Source organism: Homarus americanus, unplaced genomic scaffold (assembly GCF_018991925.1).
Source record: "Homarus americanus isolate GMGI-L3 unplaced genomic scaffold, GMGI_Hamer_2.0 scaffold25827, whole genome shotgun sequence".
Taxonomy (NCBI): Eukaryota; Metazoa; Arthropoda; class Malacostraca; order Decapoda; family Nephropidae; genus Homarus; species Homarus americanus.
This window is the reverse complement of record NW_024738300.1, coordinates 3804891-3812139: the sequence shown is the minus strand read 5'-3', so window position 1 is coordinate 3812139 and position 7249 is coordinate 3804891. Positions and strand designations below refer to the sequence as shown.

General features: G+C 36.3%; 1 protein-coding gene across 1 annotated transcript in view; it reads left to right on the top strand.

The window, feature by feature from the left end:
* The first annotated feature begins 371 nt into the window (after positions 1-371).
* LOC121873933 overlaps positions 372-7249 on the top strand; it is a 77534-nt gene continuing 70656 nt past the window's right edge. The window contains exon 1 of the mRNA XM_042377812.1: positions 372-404. The gene's annotated coding sequence lies outside the window, so the exon portion shown is untranslated. The remainder of the gene's footprint in view (positions 405-7249) is intronic.

Below are 7249 nucleotides of genomic sequence, written 5' to 3'. Positions count from 1 at the left end.
ATATATATATATATCACACAGGAAAAAAACTATTCATATTATTGTGATTTACATGAAAAAAAAAAAAAAAAAAAAAAAAAAATATATATATATATATATATATATATATATATATATATATATATATATATATATATATATATATATATATATATATATATATATATATATATATATATATATATACCTGTATATATATTCTGGTGGTGAAAAATTATTAAATTGAACGTTGACATATACTACTGAACCAATCAGGTTATCAGCCAACCTTGACGTCATGAAAAGTTGCCAGTTTGTGCAAGGCGCCGCTGCCTTGTTGATTATAATACCCAAGGGAGCTGCCGTGCCGGGAACATTCATTTGGTGCTGTCCTTACGAAAACCTTCCTTGCTCCACTGAAATACGTAAGTGAACAGCAGCACTTTACTGTGAAAATATTGATATCAAACAGACTGTGACCAGCTATTAACCGTATACTGTATACAGGGTAATTCTTTTATAATCTGGTTATCCATTGAATCTGAGTTGTAAGATATCCGCAATAATCAACATTAGAATAAGCTTCAGTAATTCGTTCTTCAAGCTTGTATCTAACAGTAGCTGATAGCAAACAGTACGACTTAATGGAAATGATTTACATGCGGTAAAATGTCCTCTATTTCATTTAAGAAGTCATTTACCAAGAGAAAAGGGTCACATTATTACAAAATTAGGGTTGATAAGGTTAGTTTTCGTAAGGTTAGGTTAATTTAGTTTAGGCTAGTTTTGGTGTGATGTTATACACACACACACACTTACACATATATACATAGAGAGAGAGAGAGAGAGAGAGAGAGAGAGAGAGAGAGAGAGAGAGAAACAGTATCCCACTACTCGGGAATCGAGCCCGGGACCTCTGCATGTGAACAAGAATCGTTACCATCAAGCCACAAAGACAACAAAAGCAATCCTAGGCTTTTTTTTTATTCCACACAAAGCCTGTTCATTCGTCTTTGTTAAGCTGGATTTGGTAAAATGCTACCCCGACCACAGAGTTGGCACGAGCAATCCCCAAAGGAGGTACACGTTGATTAACAAAGACGAATGAACAGGCTTTGTGTGGAATAAAAAAAAGCCTAGTATTGCTTTTGTTGTTTTTGTGGCTTGATGGTAACGATCCCTCATCACAAGCAGAGGTCCAGGGTTCGATTCTCGACTAGTGAGGTGTTGTTTGTATATGGAAGTCCGCATGATGTATGGACTGATATATATTGGAAAAAGTTCATGTTGGATTACTGTTTTTTAACCTGAGACGTGAGCGTTCTGATCTTCAAGCTAAGATAGACCACAAATTGGCACTCCTTATTAGAAACCAGTGATTGGACTAAGGATGCCAATCACAACTGTGTAGTGAATCTCTCCTCTAAACAACTAGACAGTGATACCTTGTGTGCCCTTGGCTATGGTTTAAGTTTTGATGGCTCTAACAAGGGAGTCGACAGTGTTGACATAGCCAAAGCATTTTGCAATTTGTAGAAATTCAGTAATTTGACAAGTGAAGACGTGAACATGTGTAAAGGTGTTGTGTATGCATCTATGTCCAAGCCTTGTATTCCAAACTGTCCAGAAAGATTCACCAAAGCAATCCAAGCCCATAAGAAAAATAAGGATCTACATGTCACTAAAGCAGATAAAGCCAACATCTTACTTCAACGTCCCCTCCACTGCCATACATGTACGGTGTAATCAAGACCCACAAGCCTAATAACCCAGCAAGACCAATCATTAGCTCAGTTGGGTCAATCTCTAATAAACTATCTAAATGGTTAGTTTCTTTACTAAATCCCCTAGTTGGCAACATTTCTAACTCTAATATCAAGGATAATATGGATTTGGTTGACAAACGCAATAACTTACACATTAATTATGATTTTAAACTGGTCAGTTTTGAAGTAACATCACTCTTTACAAAGGTCCCAGTTGATGATTTACTAGAATACCTCATAGATTCCCTGGATAATACTTCATTGCCCGTCTCGAAAGACAACTTCATCGAACTCATCAAACTATGTATTAAGGATTGTAAATTTGAATTCAATGCAGAATATTATGCTCAAAAATGTGGTATGGCAATGGGTAATCCACTCTCACCTGTATTAAGCAACCTATATATGGAATTCTTTGAAAAGAAACTATTAAGTAATATTTTACCACCTTAAGCAGTCTGGTTTAGATATGTTGGTGATGTATTATGTCTCTGGCCAAGTAATGAGGACCTAAAAGCTTTCCTGCCACAACTTAACAACTTAGCCCCTTCGATCAAATTCACTGTGGAATTAGAGTAAGACTGTAAATTGCCATTCCTAGACTGTCTGATACACAGAATAGGTAACACCTTTAAGTTCAGTATTTGTAGAAAACCTACTAATGTGTGTTCATACATTCAATATTATTCTGCCCACCGTAATAGAGTCAAACAGTCAGTATTTTCAGCAATGTTCTTACGTGCTTTGAGAATTTGCAGCCCGGAATTCATTGATGAGGAATATGAATATATCTATAATATTGGCTCAAACCTTAAATACCCTAGATCTTTCATAGACAAATGCCTAAACATTACTAAGAAAACTTTTTATAGAACTGATCCCAAGCCCACCCATGACCATAAGAATATCTTAATATTACCATTTCACAAAAATTTCTCACACATTCCTTTATAACTAAAAACCTGGAACGTCAATGTGGCATTTAAAAACTCATGCACTGTTAAACAAATGTTAATCAAGAACTCCCCCAACAATACAATTGGTTGCATTTATAAAGTTCCTTGCAAGGAATGTAATATGTTTTACTTAGGCCAGACAGGTAAAGATCTTGTAACTAGACTTAAACAACATAAATATAGTGTTAGGACAGGCCAGGAATCCAATGCTCTGTTTGTTCATTTGAGGGAAAACAAGCATTGCATTGACTGGGATAATGCCTCCTCAATATTACCTTGTAATTCAATTGATAGTAGGAACATCATAGAATCTAGTCTCATTAAACATACCGAAGCATTGAATATGAATTTGAGTAATGGCATGTACAAACTGGACAATTTTGTAATTAAGAAGATTTGTAACCAGGTGAGAAGGTTGGGTCACCTTACCCTCTGACATGACTACCGACCATTGCGGTGCTATTTAAAGATTAGTAGGGTCATTACCTAATACCTGACCATTGTGGATCTGGTCTCACCCTCCTCTGTATATATACACCTTGTTTTGTACTTCTCTTTAGTCTATAAATTTAAGGTATATAGAAAGCCCACACAGGTAGACAGTTTCATTCACTTTTTATCCAATCACCTTGAGTCTACCAAAATGTCAGTTTTTTCTGCTATGTTCCTACGATGTCTGCGTATTTGTGACTCTGAATTTATTGACGACGAATTTAAACACACTCGTTCTATTGCACAGAAACTTGGGTACCCTTCTGTGTTTGTTGATCGTTGCTTTAAAAGGGCTAAAAAATCCTTTCATTCCTCTGTAACCAGACAAGTTCCTACACTTAAGAATATTTTGACTCTGCCCTATCGTGATGAATTTGTCCCTTTAGTTCGGTCCCTCAAGCTTCTAAATATTAATGTTGTTTTCAAGTATGACTCAACCATTACCAATATGTTAATAAGGAATAGCCCAAGTTTGAATGTAAATGGAAGTGTTTATTGTATTCCATGTAGCCAATGTAATTGTAATTATGTAGGTCAGACAGGAAAAACACTGCAGCTCAGAATCAAACAACATAAGTATAATATCAGAACTGCATCTGAAAGCAGTGCCTTGTTCGTTCATGTTAGGAATAATAATCACCCCATTGCTTGGGAAAAAAGCTTAGAAGTATTCAAATCATCTTGTGTCACAGAAAGACTTCTGGTTGAAGCTAGTTTGATTAAGGAATTAAAATCAATAAACCTTAGTGATGGTCAGTTCAAAACTGATAATATGTTACATAAATTTATTTGTCAGTGGCCCAAGGTTAAAACTGCTTTGAAAACCTTTGATCTTGATGTATGACAGTTATTTTGTGGGTCCCTTTTTTCTGACCTGACCTGTCTAGTCACGTCACCACCCTTCTCTTAAGCTCCTCTACGGTTGTGTTGGTGTGGGGATTAGTGGATGTCATCATTATGACCTGACCTCATGTTTTTAGGTCACCCTGTATATTTAAGCCTCTCTCTGTCCATGTAATCCAGTTGCCTCTGAAGATGTCTTGAATAAAGACGAAAGCTAAGGTACTCCGTTGTTTCCATTTTCCCGTGTGATTTTATCAAGATTTATCTTATCCACGTTTTCATTGTGGATTTACATGATAATATATATATATATATATATATATATATATATATATATATATATATATATATATATATATATATATGCCCATAACCACAAGGAAAGAAAACACGAAGTTCCCAAGCGCTTTCATGTAATTCACATCTTCAGGGGTGAGTACAGACTAAAGAGAAGTACAAAACAAGGTGTATATATACAGAGGAGGGTGAGACCAGGTCCACAATGGTCAGGTATAGGTAATGAATGACCCTACTAATCTTCATAAAAGAACCTCAGTGGGAGGTAGTCAGGTCAGAGGGTAAGCTGACCCAGCCTTATCACCTGGATACAAATCATCTTAATTACGAAATTATCCAATTTGTATATACCATTACTCAAATTCATGATGACGGATTCGGTCTGTTAAATGAGACTGGATTCTATAATATTCCTACTGTCAATTGAATTACAAGGTAATATTGAGGAGGCATTATCCCAGTCAATGCAATGCTTATTATCCCTCAAATGAACAAACAGAGCATTGGATTCCTGGCCTGTCCTAATACTATATTTATGTTGTTTAAGTCTAGTTACAAGATCTTTACCTGTCTGGCCTAAGTAAAACATATTACATTCCTTGCAAGGAACTTTATAAATGCAGCCACTTGTATTGTTGGGGGAGTTCTTGATTAACATTTGTTTATCAGTGCATGAGTTTTTAAATGCCACTTTGACGTTCCATATTTTTTTGTTATAAAGGAATTTGAGATAAATTTTTGTGAAATGGTAATACTAAGAGATTCTTATGGTCATGGGTGGGCTTGGGATCGGTTCTATAAAAAGATTTCTTAGTAATGTTCAGGCATTTGTTTATAAAAGATCTAGGGTATTTAAGGTTTGAGCCAATATTATAGATATATTTATATTCCTCATCAATGAATTCCGGGCTGCAAATTCTCAAAGCACGTAAGAACATTGTTGAAAATACTGACTGTTTGACTCTATTACGGTGGGCAGAATAATATTGAATGTATGAACACACATTAGTAGGTTTTCTACAAATACTGAACTTAAAGGTGTTACCTATTCTGTGGATCAGACTGTCTAGGAAAGGCAATTTACAGTCATGCTCTAATTCCACAGTGAATTTGATGGAGGGGGCTAAGTTATTAAGTTGTGGCAGGAAAGCTTTTAGGTCCTCATTACTTGGCCAGAGACATAACACATCATCAACATATCTAAACCAGACTGCTGAAGGTGGTAAAATATTACTTAATAGTTTCTTTTCAAAGAATTCCATATATAGGTTGCTTAATACAGGTGAGAGTGGATTACCCATTGCGATACCAAATTTTTGAGCATAATATTCTGCATTGAATTCAAATTTACAATCCTTAATACATAGTTTGATGAGTTCGATGAAGTCATCTTTCGAGCCGGGCAATGAAATATTATCCAGGGAATCTATGAGGAACTCCAGTAAATCATCAAGTGGGACCATTGAAAAAGAGTGATGTTATATCAATACTGACCAGTTAGAAATCATAATTAATGTGTAAGTTATTGAATTTATCAACCAGATGTATATTATTCTTAATAAGAACATAAGAAAATAAGGAGTCTGCAATAGGCCGGTTGGCCTGTGCATGGCAGCTCCTGTCGAGAGTTACTACCACTCTCTATCATCCATGAATCTATCTAGCCTCCTTATAAACTTTCCAGCGTTTCAGCACTTACTACAAAGCTGCAAAGCTTGTTCCAATCGTTCACCACCCTATTTGTGAACCACTTCCTTCCTATCTCCCTCCTAAACCTAAACTTATCCAACTTAAATCCGTTGTTCCGAGTCCTATCCTGCTCAGATATTATAAGAACTTTATCTTTATCACCTTTATTGATTCCTTTCACCCACTTAAATACTTTTATCATATCTCCCCGCACTCTTCGTCTTTCTAGGGAATGTAAGTTTAGTTTCATAAACCTATCCTGATATAGACGGTTTCTAAGTCCCGGAATCATTTTCGTCATTGTTCGCTCCACCGCATCTTGTGAATTGATATCCATTCTATAAAAAGGGTACGAAAACTGAACCGCATAATCGAGGTGCGGCCTGACTAGCGCAAGATATAGTTGCAATAAGACCTCTGCACTCTTTTTACTTACACTTCTAGATATAAAACCCAATACTCTTTTTGCCTTATTTCGAACATTAACGCACTGTTTTTTAGGTCGTAGGTCCGGGCTTACAAGTACCCTTAGGTCTCTTTCACAAGTCGACTTCTCTAGGTTGATGTTGTTAAGGCTGTATACATTGACAGTATTTGTTCTTCCAATATTAAGTAAGCTGCACTTGCTGGTGTTGAATTTCATTTGCCATTTTTCAGACCACCCCTGAAGTTTATTTAGATCCTCCTGTAATGCATTTTCCTCCTGCCCTGAATTAATCTGCCGCCCTATTTTGGTGTCATCCGCAAATTTGCTTATGGCAATGCTGATCCCAGTATCTAGATCGTTTATGTAGATTATGAACAAGAGTGGGCCTAGTACTGACCCCTGGGGAACCCCACTGGTTACACGACCCCACTCAGATTTAACACCATCTACGCTGACCCTGTGCGTTCTATCGGTGAGCCATGATTTTATCCAATTTAAAACTTTACCCTCGATACCATGAGCCTTAATTTTTCTCAGAAGCCTCTGATGCGGTACTCTGTCAAATGCTTTGCTAAAGTCTAAGTAAATAACTTCGTAATTTTCATTATCTACTACCTCGAAGACTTTCCTAAATAACGTCATCAGATTTGTTTGACAAGATTTTCCTTTTGTAAACCCATGTTGAGAGTCGTAGATTAATTTGCTTTTCTCTAAATGCGATCGGATGTTATCTGCTATAATTGATTCAAGAAATTTCCCCACTACTGAAGTCAAACTGATCGGAGGTAATTTGACGCTGA